The following is a 15200-nucleotide window of genomic DNA, read 5'->3' on the forward strand; positions in this document are numbered from 1 at the left end:
CTCTGACTCTTTGTGACCCCATGGACTATAACCCATCAGGCTCCTCCTTCCATGGGATTTCCTAGGCAAGAATACGGGAGTGGGTTGCCATTTCCTTCTCCAGGGGATCTTCCCAACCCAGGGACTGAACCCGAGTCTCCTGCATTGGCAGGTGGATTCTTTACTGCTGAGCTACCTGGGAAGGCCATACGATGAATAAGTGGTTCTAAATAAAATCACAAGTAAACTGGGGACTGGGGACTCTGGAAAGGGCTTTGTACTTTGAGTCTTCTTTCATTCGTACTTGGAGATATGCAGATTGATAGATAAGTATAATCACCAAGAAGTCAATACAGTACTATTATAGCCATGGATGTAGACAAGAAATAAAGTAAGAAACACCAAGTTATGAGAAGCAATGCTGCCTGCTCACTCCTACAAGCAGGAAACATTCTGCAGCAGCACAGAGACCAAAACCTCACACTCAGATGACCTAGGACTGTGAAGAGAGCAGGGTCTGAGCCAGGTGACAGACTGGTGCAGTTTCAAGGATAAGAGCCAGTGGGAATAAACCTTGTTAAAATCCACCTGAATTCTCCCTTAGCAAGTCCACAGTTGCTTTGTAAGGGGTAGTTCAGGGACAGGGAAAAGAAACTCAGAGCAAATGAGTTTGTAGCAAAGGTTGACCACATTCCACGCTGGAAATGATTAAAACCTCATCCAGGAGGTATGATCTGGAGTCTCATTCCCACCCCTCTGGGCTCCTCCTCAGCTCCAGCAGAATTTAACTGCCTTTGACCCTACTGTCTCTGCTGGCCCAGGCATCCTTATCCTGCCACTCCTTGCTGGGAGAGCTGGGGTGATGGTGGTGTTGGTGGCTGTGAGTGGGCTGCAAATGAGGAATGTGGTGTTGTGGTGTTGAGGGGGAGGGTGTTCTGCACTATCGGGACTGCCAGGTCACAGGGAGTGGGCCCCACGGAAGAGGTGACCCCCTCTCTCTAACCAGATAAGCTTTCCTAGAAAGTACTGAGTATCTATTGCAATGATCCCTCAGGACTGAAGTTTCTATGGTCAAAGGTGAGACAAGGGCAAGTTGGGCAGATGCTCTGACAACATATTCAGAGGCACTATCTGGGTCTCCCCCCTCCGCTGGCTGCTAGGAGTCAGAGTACCTGAGTTGGGCGGGGTGCCATCACGTGCTCAGCATATGGGGAGCCAGGGGAGAGCCCTATCTTCTGGGGGAAACTCAGGGAGCATGAGCCTGTTGATAAGAAGGGCAGATGGAGCTGATATCCCTCTGGGCACACAGGGCAGTTGGGGAGTCTTTCTGACAGGTTGCCTACCTGGCAGGGGGACTCTTGTCTAGAGAATTGCCTACATCATGAGACTATTTGCTGGTCTCTACTTTTCTAACTTCCAGCCCCTACCTGCTGCCTCCAGCAAATTTTTATCAGATGCAGAAAGAGGAGAGCCCCCACCCCCCACCCCAACCAAGAACTTGAGCCTGCTAGAAAGCTGACTGAAGAGAAAAATTGGGAGCTTTCAAATCCTCCAGGGACTTGTGACTATTTGTAGTGAATACAGCGAAAGAAGCATTTGAGTGGCTGGAGGTTTCGGTGAGAATTCTCTCATTTAAAGAACTATCTCCAGAGAGAGGATTCCATCATCTCCCTCCAGCTTCTGGCATCTTTCAAGAAGTTCTCCAGTTTAATTCAACAAACATTTCTTGAGCAAAGCACCATGCCTGGCTCTCTGAGGAATTCAAAGTTAAATCCCAGTTGTCCTCAGGGATCTCCACACCCTCTCTAGCAGGGCAGGGAAGCCATTTACTTAATTATGTCCAGTGGGGGATCCTTTGATGAAAACAGAATCCATTTATACAGATGTCAGTGAGTTCCTTATTATTTTGTCCTTGGCAGAGATGGCTCAAGACTTTTTATTTTTTTGGAACACAAATGTTAATTTGTTAAGGAGCTTCAAAGTCATACAAATAATATGACAAGATTTAGATTAGCTAAATAATATGACAAGATTTAGTTTAGTAACTCAAGTCTTCTTAATGCTCTCTGGGGAAACAACTGCTGAGTCTAGGAAACAGTGAAGATGGAAAATTATACAGGTCCCTCCCAGGCACATTAGCTGGGCACTCCCCAGGCAGTCTCTGCACAAACAGAAATTCAGAGGCTTGGAGATCTTGGTTTGGGAAGAACATGAAGGCAAGGTTCCAGAAAGTACAGTCTGGTCTGTTGTTAACTAAGAGCAGCTGGTTTCAGTGTATCTGGCAACTTCTTCCCAGAGCAAGGTTGACTCATTCACTCAGACAAGCTTCTTTGCTGACGGGAAAGCAAAAGGGAAGGAGCCATAACTGACCATGCATCTCATCCAAAAATTGCATTTATTCACAAAAAGAGATTGTGACCTTACCTACAGCCAAATCCTCTCTTGTGGCTGTGGTTCTGGGTCCTATTGAGAGAGGAGCTGCCTTTCTGCTCAGCTATGATCACTAGAGTGGATCTTGTCTGCACATAGTAGCAGGGAGGCCAAACCCAGCTTCAGTCCAAGGCTTTTAGTAACAACGTAGATGTCTCTGAAGGGTGACAGCTGTAACCGCAAGATGTACAATGTTTTTTGTTTGTTTTTTTTTAATTTCTTGGGACTTCCCTGGTGGTTCAGTGGTTAGGATTTCACCTTCCAATGCAGGGGATGCAGGTTCAATCCCTGGTTGGGGAACTAAAATTCTACATGCCTCAGGGCAATTAAGCCTGTGCTAGAGAAAGCCCATGTGCAGCAGTGAAGACCCAGTGTAGCCAAAATAAAATAAAACAAGAACTCTCCTCCCACTCCACCAAATTTCTTTTCAGGTGCTTTTTTTCCTATCAAAGTGATCAGTGGTGGGGGCGTGCGGTGGGGGTGGGGTTGGGGTTGAGGGGCAGACAGAAATTGGCTGGATCAGCTGCTGTTACCTTTGATGTGAGTGACCCAGATCATTTTTTTTTTTTTACAAAAATATGTTGGTAAAAACAGGTGGAGGGAGAGGTGGGTTAATCATTGTTAGCCAGTGAAAATGGCTGACTTATCTCCAGCACGGTGGGAAAGTTCAGCTGCAGGACCTTGAACTGTGCATCTGTTGACCAGGTTGGGGGAGCGTGGTTCATGTCTCAGGATGAGCTGGACATTTTGTCCACAGAAAAATGCTGCAGGACACTTGCTTCACGGTAAACAGTTAAGAATCTTTGGCTCATTACCTACCTCTTGTCACCCCAGCATCTGCCTTCTACTAAAATCAAATGAATCATGCTGTTGCAGGAAGGGAGACCCTTTCCAGGAGCAGGCTCTTGTCTATCACTCGGAAGTGAGTTGTCCAAGGAGACAACTGTGCTGACGAAGCAAGAGACTTTACTGGGCAGAGGCACCCAGGTGGAGAGCCGCAGGGCAAGGGGACCCAAGAGAACAGCTCTGCCACGTGGCTCACAGTCTCGGGGGTTTTATGGTAATGGGATTAGTTTCTGGGTTGTCTCTGGCCAATCATCCTGACAAAGGATCTTTCCTGATGGCACACGCATTGCACATCCAAGATGGATTCCAGCAAGGAGAATTCGGGAGGTTGGTAGACATGTGGTGTCCTCCTTTGACCTTTCCCAAATTCTTCTGGTTGGTGGTGGCTTGTTAGTTCTGTGTTCCTTACCAAGACTTCCTGTTATAAAATTATTCATGCAAATGGTTACTATTGTGCCTGGCCAGGGTGGGCGGTTTCAGTCAGTGTTTCCCCTAACAATCCAAGCCATTATGGGGAGTACAGACTGACCATTTTTTCCCTCTCCTCCCTCTTTCTTAAACCCCCTCCCCCTCCCAAAGAAGCTGTTTTTCCCTCCAGAGATTAACCTGTTTTCAAAAAAGGTCAACTAGTTCCCTCACCACCAGAGGGTAGACACTTCTCCCATTCTCCATCAGCCCCTTGGTGGTGCCAAACCACCCTAGCAGCCAGGACACATTCTATCTGTCGAATTCTATCCTTCTTGCCAGGAGTTAAACTTTGTTGACGTTGCATGGCAGAGGCAGAAGCAAAGGAAGGAAAGCTCTAAAAAAGTGGTTGGGACTATTTGGAAAAAGTTCATTTTCTTTGTCTTGGTCTATACTCCAGAGACAAAGAGGGGCTGGCTGAGGGGAATTGGGAAGGGTGACTCCAGCTAAGGATCCAACCCTGACCTGCCATTCCTCCTTGCTTCAACTCATGAATTCTTTGGAAGAACTAAAGGAAGGGAGGAAATTGAAGAAACATCAGTTGCGCAGTCCTAGCTCAGCCTGATGGGGAGTGAAGTGAGGTAGGGGATGGGGGGTAGGAGGTGGGTATGGGGCAGAAAGAGTATCTTGGTTTTCCTAAGAAGACTCAGAAACATTCTCAAGCTTATAGCAGGCAATCCAGGAGACTGTCCTTCCCCCATTGCCATCACTAATATTAAAAGGAAAAAAAAAAAAGAGAATGATTAAAAAGCTGTGTGGCCTTGGCCAAGTAACTAGAGTTCTCTGGGTTTCACTCTTGTCAGTTGTAAAGTGAGAGTTGATATTCACCCACCTTTCAGTTTTAACATTCTGAGTTTTGAGTCCTTGCTTGAAAGTTGCTCCGATGATGTGGTGCCTGACTTTTATTTGATAGAAGCAAATAATTCATTATTACCAGAAGGAAAAAGATAAATGTGTTCATATCTTTTGGGGGGAATTTTTTACATTGAAGAATGGTTGATTTACAGCGTTTTGGGTATACAGCAAAGTGATTCTGTTATAAATATATTTATGTGTGTACTTTTTTTTTTCAGATTATCTCCCAGTATTCTTGCCTGGAGATTCTCATAGACAGAGGAACCTGGCAGGCTACAGTCCATGGGGTCGCAAGAGTTGGACACGACTTAGCGACTAAACCTCCACCTCCATAGGTTATTAAAAGGTATTCAGTATGGTTCCCAGTACTATACAGTAGGTCCATGTTGTTTATTTTATATACTATTTTATATAATAGTATCTGCATATCTTTTTAATTAAAATATTTTCAAAAGTAATGTATCCACATAGTTAACAAAAATTTCAGAGTTTGAAAGATTGTTCAATGAAGTCAGTTCTTCCTTCCATCTCTGGGCACCTTCCAAACCTGGGTGCTGCCAGGACTCAGCCAAGAACTGAGGTACACGGGGAATCAGAGAAGCACTTCGCAATTCTCAAGTGGAAGTCAGCTCCCTACAGACAGCCTGTCATCCAGCTGTGACTCAGATTGGGGGAGGGGGTCGTCCCTTTCACCCTCTTCTCTTCCCCCTACTATTTTTCTCTCTCGGCTCTGCCCTGTAGTCCTTTAATCAACTCTTTCTTTAATTTTCAGAATTTTCATCCCAACCAAAACACCCACGTTGTACAGTCAGTTATTAGTCCTTCCCTCTTCCGGAGCCCAGCTAGAGGACATAACTAGGAAATTAGTAGTCTTGGACCCTGTTAACCCACACCTTACCCCCTCTGAGAGTTCCCAAATGAGAACCGTGATGCAGAGAAAAAGGAAGAGGTGAGGCCCAGAATTGTCATGAAAACAAACAATGAGGTTTCTCCCCCTCCCCTCAGGCCTGGAGAGGGCCAAGGAACTATTCTGAGCTATGAAAACACAGAAGGGCTCCGCTAGGAAATAAACAGCTGTCTATCCCGCCAACGCCTGTCTCCCTAAACATGAGTCCTGACAGCGCCTGATCTCCAGCCAGAGAGTGGGAGAGAGAGGGAGAAGGCCGAGGAGAGCCTATTGTGCCTCCCTTCTTTAGGATGGAAGGAAAGATTTGTTTTATTTAGAATATTTTAAAGTTTTTCTGCACCGTAGTATGTTTGAAGTAGAAGGGGAGGTGCTAGTGTCGTGTAAGTTCAGGGGATCTCTCCAACCTTGAATTCCAGAGATCAGGATGTGAGTTGCTCCCTCCTCAGCTCTGTGCAACTTCAACCTCCTCTGCTTTACTGGGAAGTCACCATGACCTTCCCACTGTCAGGTCTGCTGGGTGACCTTTTCTCATCCTTCCTCTGTCAGTCTTTTGGCTACACCTGACGCTTTTGACAGATAACTGCCTTGAAACACACACACTCACTGTTTTCAGTGTTGCTGCAGCAAGCTCTGTTTTCCTTTCTCCTCTTCCTCCTCCCATCATCGGTCTGATGTTAGGCCAACCTCTTGGATCCCAACTGGCTGCCTCATGCTATGCATGCTAAGTCACTTGTGTCTGACTCTCTGTGACCCCATGGACTGTAGCCCACCAGGCTCCCCTATTCATGGGATTCTCCACGCAAGAATACTGGAGTGGGTTGCCATTTCCTCCTCCAGGGGATCTTCCCGACCCAGGGATTGAACCTGAGTCTTCTGTGGCTTCTGCATTGCAGGTGGATCCTTTACCACTGAGCCACTGGGGAGGCCTCATACATCCTCCAAATCTGAGTTCCTTCCAGAAATGTTCTTCCTCCAGACTTCTCTGCTTTGTAGATGCATCTCTTCCTTCTCTGTCATCCTACAGGCACTGAGCCTGACCACCTTTGAATCATCCTTGACACCTCATCAGGCCTTGTCTGATTTTCTTTTCAGGTGGCCACTCATCAATCCCCCTGCCTAGACCTGCTGGTTCCTTCATTACCTAATGCCTATGGCCTATGCCCCTTCTCACTCCCCAACCTGAGACATCCTACAGGCCACTTGCAAAGGAGCCTTCTTACAGTAGAGTTCTTTCTACTTATCACCTGGAAAATATCCCGTTGCTCCCCATTACCGTCAGAATGAAGTTCAAACTCAAGCTCACCCAGAGTTTGAACTCAAGTTATTGTCCCAGCCTTATGTCTTGCAGCTCTCTTTCTGGGACCCCCTCATTCCCAACATACTAATTTACCAAACATGCCTTGGTTCACCTAACTTTGCTTCATCTGGAATAGAAATCCTCCCATCTCCACATATCCAGATTCTGAACATACTTCAAGGCCAAGTAATAAAGCCTTCCCAATCCACTGATGCCCACCCCTCATCAGCCATAAACGATCAGTCAGACCTGAACTCCGTTAGTCCTTAATCATTCCTGCCTTAGGTCACCTAGCATATTCAAACCTTGCATTACACCTGTTTTGCATATACCTTAACCCTTTTCCAGTTATCCTGAGCCCTGAGGCCAAGAAAGCATCCCTTCTAGCCACCAGAACTGATTCTGCTTGCATATCTAGGGTCAGTATGGTTACTTCATTAGACAGTTGCAGTGGTTCCTCCCATTACTGACATACATTCCTTTGCATTGTGACTTTGCCCCTTTTCCTGTCAAGATGTGAAGTCAAGATTTTGAATTTCGGGTTGATCTTGTGCAGGGGGCATAGGTTTGATGCCTGGTCATGGAACTAAGATCCCACAAGTCAGACAAGGCAGTCAAAAAAATTAAATTTAAAAAATATATATCAAATACTAACTAGCATTCATTGAACATTTATTATATGCCAAGGACAGGGAGGCCTGGCGTGCTGCAATTCATGGGGTCGCAAAGAGTCGGACACGACTGAGCAACTGAACTGATCTGAACTGAACTGAAGAACTAGTATGGGCTTCCCAGGTGGCTCAGTGGGTAAAGAATCCACCTGCAATGCTGGAGACCTGGGTTTGATACCTGGGTTGGGAAGATCCCCTGGAGAAGGGAATGCGAGCCAACCCACTCAATTATTATTGCCTGGAGAATCCGATGGACAGAGGAGCTGGTGTGCTACAGTCCATAGGATCACAAAGAGTTGGACATGACTGAAGCAACTGAGCATGCATGCATGCATGCAAAGCACTAGTATTGGAAAATTACATGAGCTAATTCATTTAGTCCTCATAAAAATCCTGAGTGAGATTTTTATTACTGTTTCCATTTTACAGGTGAGGAAAATGAGGCACAAAGAAGTTAATTTGCTCAGGACCATACTTGCCAATTCCAAATCCTAGCAATCTGTCTCTAGAAACCACACTATAAAACACTATACCACGTTACAGAATGAGGAAAACTTTAACTCATTGCTCTGCTGCCTCACAGACATCTTCCCTACATACATGTCAAATTCTGTAACATGGTAAAGAATCTGCCTGCAATGCAGAAGACCTGAGTTTGATCCCTGGATTGAGAATATTCTCTGGAGAAGGGAGTGGAGATCCACTCCAATGTTCTTGCCTGAACAACCCAATGGACAGAGGAGCCTGGCAGGCTCCAGGTCATGGGGTCACAAAGAGCTGGACACGACTGAGCAACGCTACTATTACTACTACTTGGAGTCCAACATCTAGTCTATGCTTCAAACCTTCCCACTCCATGCCATCCCAGGCTCTGGGCCCCTCCTGGCTGTTTCAGGGAAAGCCCAGCATGGGGAACAGGATTATGGACCTGCCAACATCCACCTACTCTGAGGCGCTTCTGTCCCATCCCCTCCCTCCTGCAACCTTGGCTGGATTGTTGATCCCAGCAGTGCAGGTCTCATCTGGAAAGGAAATACTCAGGCTAGTGTGTCAGCATTGCCCTTTGGCCCTGTGTCCCAGCTTAGCCTGTGCAGCCAGAGTGATCATTCACTCAGGATCTATGGGCTTCTTTGTTTTTTTTTTTGCCACACCATGAAGCATGCAGGATCTTATCCTGACCAGTGATAGAACCCATGCCCCCTGCACTGGGAGCGCAGAGTCTTAACCACTGGATGGCCAGGGAAGTCCCTTTAGCCTTCTTTTGTTGTTGTTCAGTTGCTAAGTCATGTCTGATTCCTTGGGACCCCATGGACTGCAGCACGCCCGGCTTCCCTGTCCTTCACTATCTCCCTGAGTTTGCTCAAATTCATGTCCATTGATTCGGTGATGCTATCTAACCATCTCATCCTCTGCCGACCCCTTCTCCTTTTACCTTCAGTCTTTCCCAGCATCAGGGGCTTTTCCAATGAGTCGGCTCTTCACATCAAGTGGCCAAAGGACTGGAGCTTCAGCTTCAGCATCAGTCCTTCCAATGAATCGTCAGGGTTGATTTCCTTTAGGATTGACTGGTTTGATCTCCCCGCTGTCCAAGAGACTCAAAAGTCTTCTCTAGCACCACAATTCAAAAGCACCAATTCCTGGTGCTCAGTCTTTTTTATGGTCCAACTCTTACATCCATACATGACTACTGGAAAAACCATAGCTTTGACTATACAGACACTAGGCTTCTTTAGATTTTCTTTTTTGAGGTAGTCAAAGGAGAAATGGGAAATGAAATGGTTTTTCACTTGAATCACTGAATGTAACCATTGTCACTGTTTGCTCAGATTTCAACAAAGATACATTTAAGCACTCATAGTCAGACAGAGTCAGACATGACTGAAGCGACTAAAGCACGCACACACTGGGCATGCCACCATGCTGGGCACCAGGCCACCAAGGCCAACAGGACATGGTTCTAACCCTGGGGAGACAAGGGGAGGAAATGTGTCGATAATTAACTAGAGTTCAGTGTGTGAACCTCCATTGTACAGTTCTTTCTGAAGGACTAAGGGTGCAGGGTGAACAAAGCCACCAGCAGGGAAAGAGGGACAGAATAATACTTGAGTTGGGTTTTAGAAGATGAATAAAGTGTCACCCAATAAAGAAGAGAGGAAGGGGAAAGAGGAAGGAACCAGAGGAAAGGAGGAGGGGAGCTCACAGGCAGAGGCGTGAGTGGATGGGAACTGCCTGACTGGGGAAGGTCCCATGGTTGGGAGTGCCAGCATGCAGGGCATCAGGATGGTGGGGGCTGCTGTACCCCATCTATAATGCTCTAAAGACAATGGGATGCTCTGAAGATTTACAAAGCGCAGTTTGGCCAAGGAAAATTGTGGAGGGGGTTGGAAGGAAGGTGAGAATTCGTTCAGACTGAGTCTGTGCACAGGACGTTAGATGCAAAGTCTGTGGCGAGGCTGGGGTGCGCTGTGTCGGGGGAGTCTGGCCAATGTCCTCTGGGATTCCCCATGATGGTTTCCTAGTGAATTCACCACAGTCCAAGTGAGGGGCCTAAATCAGAAACCACACTCGTCAGCTCCCCGAGAGGGGTGGTCTTTTAGGGAAAATCCAAGTTTACCAGAGTAACACCTGAAGGCTAATCTCCATTTCCAATAACTGTCAAAGCAAAAGCAATGATCAATCTACATTAATTTACATTTACAGAATACCAATTTATACAAGATACATCTACAAAAGAGCCATGACTGACTTGCCCGTTTTCTTTCCATGACTGAGGTGTGGTGGGAAGCTGGCCCACTGAGCTGCGATTCAGAAGCAGCAGTTGGTCATGAGAGAGATTTGAGAGGGCTTGGAGTCTCCATCCACGTGGCTGTTGCGCCTCCAGGGCTGGACAAGTCCTGGCTGTGGGCCGGATCGTCTGCTCCAGACACGGGTGGATTGTCCCTGCCAGGGCAGGCTCTGTAATGCTCCTTTTCAGTGCCTTCAGACAGCCTCATTCTTTTTAGATTCTCTGGTCAGCCTCCTCTGGCAGGTTTGCAATGGAACTGCTGTCCTGCGGTTTTCTCAACCTTGGTTTCATGTTAGAATCAGCGGGGAGAAATGAAAAAGCTGCTGATATCTGAGCTTCACCTCCAGAAATTCTAATTTTATTGGGCTGAGAGGCAGCCTGGGTGTGTGGAGTTTTACAAGCTCCCCAGTGATTTCAATGTCCGATCAAGGTTGAGAGGCTTTGCTTTAAGGTAACTGCAGATCTCTGCTCTGGTCCACTGAGTCTGATTTTTCTCCTAGAGGGTCACTTCTGAAGGATCAGGTGCCAAGTGCTTCTCAAGCATTACATTGTTTAATTCTTTAACCAGGCTGCCAGGCAGTGGAGAAGAGCAATGGTGTGGAGGAAGGAGTCAGGTATGATTCCACGAAGACCTGGGTTTGACCCCAGCCCCACTGCCTACCAGTCAGGTGACTTGGGGCAAGTTACATAATCCCTCCGAATTTTTGAGCCCTCATCTGTAAAATGGGAATAACAATATCTGCTTCTTAAGGCAGTTGTGATGGAGAAGGAAATGGCAACCCACTCCAGTGCTCTTGCCTGGAAAATCCCATGGATGGAGGAGCCTGGTAGGCTGCAGTCCATGGGGCCGCTAGGTGTCAGACAGGACTGAGCAACTTCACTTTCACTTTTCACTTTCATGCATTGGAGAAGGAAATGGCAACCCACTCCAGTGTTCTTGCCTGGAGAATCCCAGGGACGGGGGAGCCTGGTGGGCTGCTGTCTATGGGGTTGCACAGAGTTGGACACGACAGAAGTGACTTAGCAGCAGCAGCAAGGCAGTTGTGAGGAATAAATGAGGCAGCAGATGGAAATCTGCTAGCCCAGAGTCATTGCCACCATCTTGGCTCCATTCAATGGGAGAAGTGGGAGAGGCTGAGATATCATATTCTTTGAGGGTCCTTGAGAAAGGAGGTGCTCCCCCATCATATCCTGGCCCACAGACTATGGCCAAGGTGTATGTTTGTTGTTGTTACAAGCATCAAGGATGACTTTTGGTAGTTTTTTTTTGTTTGTTTTTTAACATTGATTTGGCTGCAAGGGATCTTGGTTGTGGCACATGGAATTGTCTCTCTTCCTTAGAGCATTTGGGATCTTTAGTTGTGGCATGTGGGATCTAGTACCCTGACTAGGGATCAAACCCAGGCCCCTGGCAATGGGAGTGTGGAGCCTTAGCCACTGGACCCCCAGGGAAGTCCCTGCAGTGTTCATTTTCTTCAATGAATCAACAATTTTATTAACAAAGTAGTTCACATGTTAAACAATGTTGCTGCTGCTTAGTCCTCAGTCATTTCCGACTCTTTGCAACCCACCAGGCTCCTCTGTTCATGGAATTCTCCAGGCAAGAATACTGGAGTGGGTTGCCATTTCCTTCTCCAGATCTTCCTGACCCAGAGATAGAATTCGGGTCTCCTGCATTGCAAGCAGATTCTTTACCCTCTGAGCCTCTGGGAAAGCCCCATGTTAAACAATATGTGCACCCAAATTAAGACTATAAACCCTTCTTAATGAGGTGCACGGGCAGTTGGCTAAAGAAAAATAATTTGCAGTGGGAAGGTAACTGAGAGTCAAGCTCCACTGAGAATACTACAGGCTCTTTCCCTTCACAGGGTCCAGGTAAGGAGGAGGGACGGGGCAGAAGCTGCAGACACCCACCTGCAGGGCCTGAGTGGAGGAAACCTGGTCACCCCTTGGCACAAGCCAAGTGGAAGGGTGAGGATATGGGGCAGGCACCCCTCAGATGCCAGGCCAGGGAGCTCACACTGACTCTGTGTGTGTGGGTATGCATGTGTGAGTGTGTGTAGTGCTCTAGGTGTAAGTCTGACAGTCCCGGAGGGGCCACATTCCCAATCGTCCCTCCCACTCTCCAGGCTCCCTGCGAACTTTGCTGCTCTGACCCTTTGGATCTCTCTGGGCCACTTGCTTCTCTCTTTTGGCTGAAAGGTATGTTCCCAGGAGAGCTTTCCAGCAGGGCCACCATCTCCATGACTGCTCTTGAGTGTTCCCTGTGTGCACCCTCCCTTGGGGAGGCTCCAGTTGTACCCTCTGAACCCAGCAGGGAGCCTGATCGCACACTCCTTGGTGAGCAAGTGAACATAGCAGCAGAGCTCCCCCACGCAGACGTCAGCCTAGAGTCACAGGTCCCCTCTCCCCGCCCCTGTATGTGGAGAAGCGGAGGTGGACCAGCCAGGAGAAGCAACCCTAACCCTCCCCCACCGCGCCCTGTCAAGCATTGGTTTAGGAGGCAAGATGAGAGCATTTATACTTGTCATGGTTCAAATTTCTTTAAACAAGAAAACACAAGAAAGTCAAAATATGACATTCATCTGGGGTGAGAGAATAAAGAAATGCTGAATCACTGAGGTGAGAAGCAAAATAAAAGTAATCACCAACAGCAAACCAACTCTGCCTTTAACCCCTTCCCCGTCTGAGCACTTTTCACCATGCGTGCATGCATGCTAAGTCAACTCTGTGCAACCCTATGCACTGCAGCCCGCCAGGTTCCTCTGTCCATGGGATTCTCCAGGCAAGAATACTGGAGTGGGTTGTCCTTTCCTCCTCCAGGGGATCTTTCCGACCCAGGGATCGAACTCGTGTCTCTTACGTCTACCTACATTGGCAGGCGGGTTCTTCACCACTAGCACTGCCTGGGAAGCTCCACTTTTCACCATATGCTGCTGATATTCTGGAATCAGGAATGTGGCTCGCATGACTTTTAGTCTTTCTGTGACAGTCCGTTTGCCAAAAGTTAATTCTTGGTTGAGCCTGGGTCCCGGCAGCTCCTGCGAGAAACGACGGGATTTCCATGTAGTCTGAACTTCTGGTTTCGCTCTGGCCACAGGCTAAGCTGGACCCAAATCTCTGTGCCCTGAATTCCCCTCTTGCCAGGACCTGCCCTCTCAGTGTCCTCCTCGAGGGCTGAGTCTGCAGTCATGGCTTCCAGCTGGGGAAAGAACCCATCTCCTCCTGACCTCACAGCCCCCTCTAGAAAAAAACACTAGACAAGATAAAGCAAGCTATAAATGCAGACACCACAAAGGTTCCCTTAGCCTGGAGGCACCTGAGAAAGCCGCGTCTTTGAGGCTTGCCTGCCCCTGGCCTTACTCCTGCCCCTACACTCCTTTCTGGAAAATGTCCCAGTTCTTATTTATGTCCATCTGAAGTCCGTGGCCAGGGAGGGGCAGCCGGGATGTGAGGCCCTGGAGGCTGTTGCTTGACTAGGTGGGACTGTCCCCACTGGGACACCTCTGGCTCCACAGTCCCCTGTATGCCCAAGGCGTCCTCAGCTCAGGAGTAGAGGAGGACACCAAAGCTGAGGAAATGGGGAAGTGAGGATTTGGGGACCTCCCCTAGAACCAGAGGGGGAAATACCACAGAGTAGAAACAAGTAGCAAGAGGAGGGGGAGGAGAAAGAGAAGAAAGGAGAGAGAAGGAGGGAGCTAGGTAGGGTGACAGGGAGTTGGAGGAAGCACCTTATAAGATCTGGGACACAGGCCTGTGGGGACCCTGTCCTGGGGCTCCGGAGAACAAGTGGTCTGTAGACGCCTTACCTTCATATTAAAGACCCAGTCAGCACAGAAGAGGAGCTGGGGAGGCCCAAGAAAGCTTCTGTAGGTACTTACTGTAACTGAACTGTACATTTAAAAATGGCCCAATGAGGGCTTCCCTGGCGGCTCAGTGGTAAAGACTCTGCCTGCCAATGTAGGAGACATGGGTTCGATCCCTGGTGCGTGGAAGATCCCACATGCTGCGGGCAACTAAGACCATGGGCCAGAACTATTAAGTCTGTGCTCTGGAGCCTGGGAGCCACAACTACCGAGCCCACGTGCTGCAACTACTGAAGCCCGCGTGTCCTAGAGCCCGTGCTCTGCAACAAGAGAAGCTGTCTCTGCAATAAAAAGCCCATGCATTGCAACTAGAGAGTAGCCCCTGCTCACAACAGCTAGAGAAAAACCAGTGCAGCAACAAAGATCCAGCACAGCCAAAAATAAATAAATAATAAAAAATTTTAATTGACCATTACATGGTACATTTTATGATGTGTGTAAGTATGTTGCATAAAAGTTGAAGTAAAAGTTTTATGCTCTGTTATACCAAAAAAATGAAAGGAAGGGGCACAGTTTCTTTGGAAAAGTACCTGGTGATTCCTCAAAAGGGTAAACACAGAATTACCATTTGTTGTTGTTCAGTCGCCCAGTCGTGTCTGACTCTTTTTGCAACCCCATGGACTGCAGCACACCAGGCTTCCCTGTCCTATACTAGCTCCTGGAGTCTGCGCAGACTCATGTCCATTGAGCCATCCAACCAGCTCATCCTCTGTCACCCCCTTCTCCTCTTGCCCACAATCTTTCCCAGCATCAGGGCCTTTTCCAATGAGTTGACTCTTTGCATCAGGTGGCCAAAGTATTGGAGCTTCAGCTTCAGTCCTTCCAATGAATATTCAGGGTTGATGTCTTTTACCATATGACCTAGCAATTCTACTCCCCTGTATATGCCCAAGATAAATGAAGGCATTCACTCACATGAAAACTTGTACACAAATGTTCATGGCAGCATTATCCATCATAACCAAAAAGTGAAAATATAGTACGGTCTATCCATACAATGGAATATTATCTGTCCAGAAAGGAATGAAGTACTGCCTCATACTACATCATGGATGTCCCTCAGAAATGCTACACTGAGGGAAAGAAATGAACCACAAAA

General features: G+C 47.6%; 2 long non-coding RNA genes across 3 annotated transcripts; one reads left to right on the top strand and one right to left on the bottom strand.

The window, feature by feature from the left end:
* Window positions 1-1559: 1559 nt before the first annotated feature.
* LOC122443507 lies at window positions 1560-10855 on the bottom strand. Its single transcript, XR_006270033.1, has 3 exons — window positions 10197-10855; window positions 2404-2580; window positions 1560-2312 (listed from the first exon to the last, which is right to left on the bottom strand). It is a non-coding gene; the product is annotated as an uncharacterized LOC122443507 (long non-coding RNA).
* On the top strand, window positions 2822-6598 carry LOC122443447. 2 transcript variants are annotated; one of them, XR_006270024.1, is made up of 3 exons: window positions 2822-3194; window positions 3286-4301; window positions 4794-6598. It is a non-coding gene; the product is annotated as an uncharacterized LOC122443447 (long non-coding RNA). The 2 variants fall into 2 exon arrangements; XR_006270020.1 differs by having other exon boundaries at window positions 3286-3582.
* Window positions 10856-15200: the final 4345 nt, after the last annotated feature.

This window comes from Cervus canadensis, chromosome 1, assembly GCF_019320065.1.
Source record: "Cervus canadensis isolate Bull #8, Minnesota chromosome 1, ASM1932006v1, whole genome shotgun sequence".
NCBI classification, from domain to species: domain Eukaryota; kingdom Metazoa; phylum Chordata; class Mammalia; order Artiodactyla; family Cervidae; genus Cervus; species Cervus canadensis.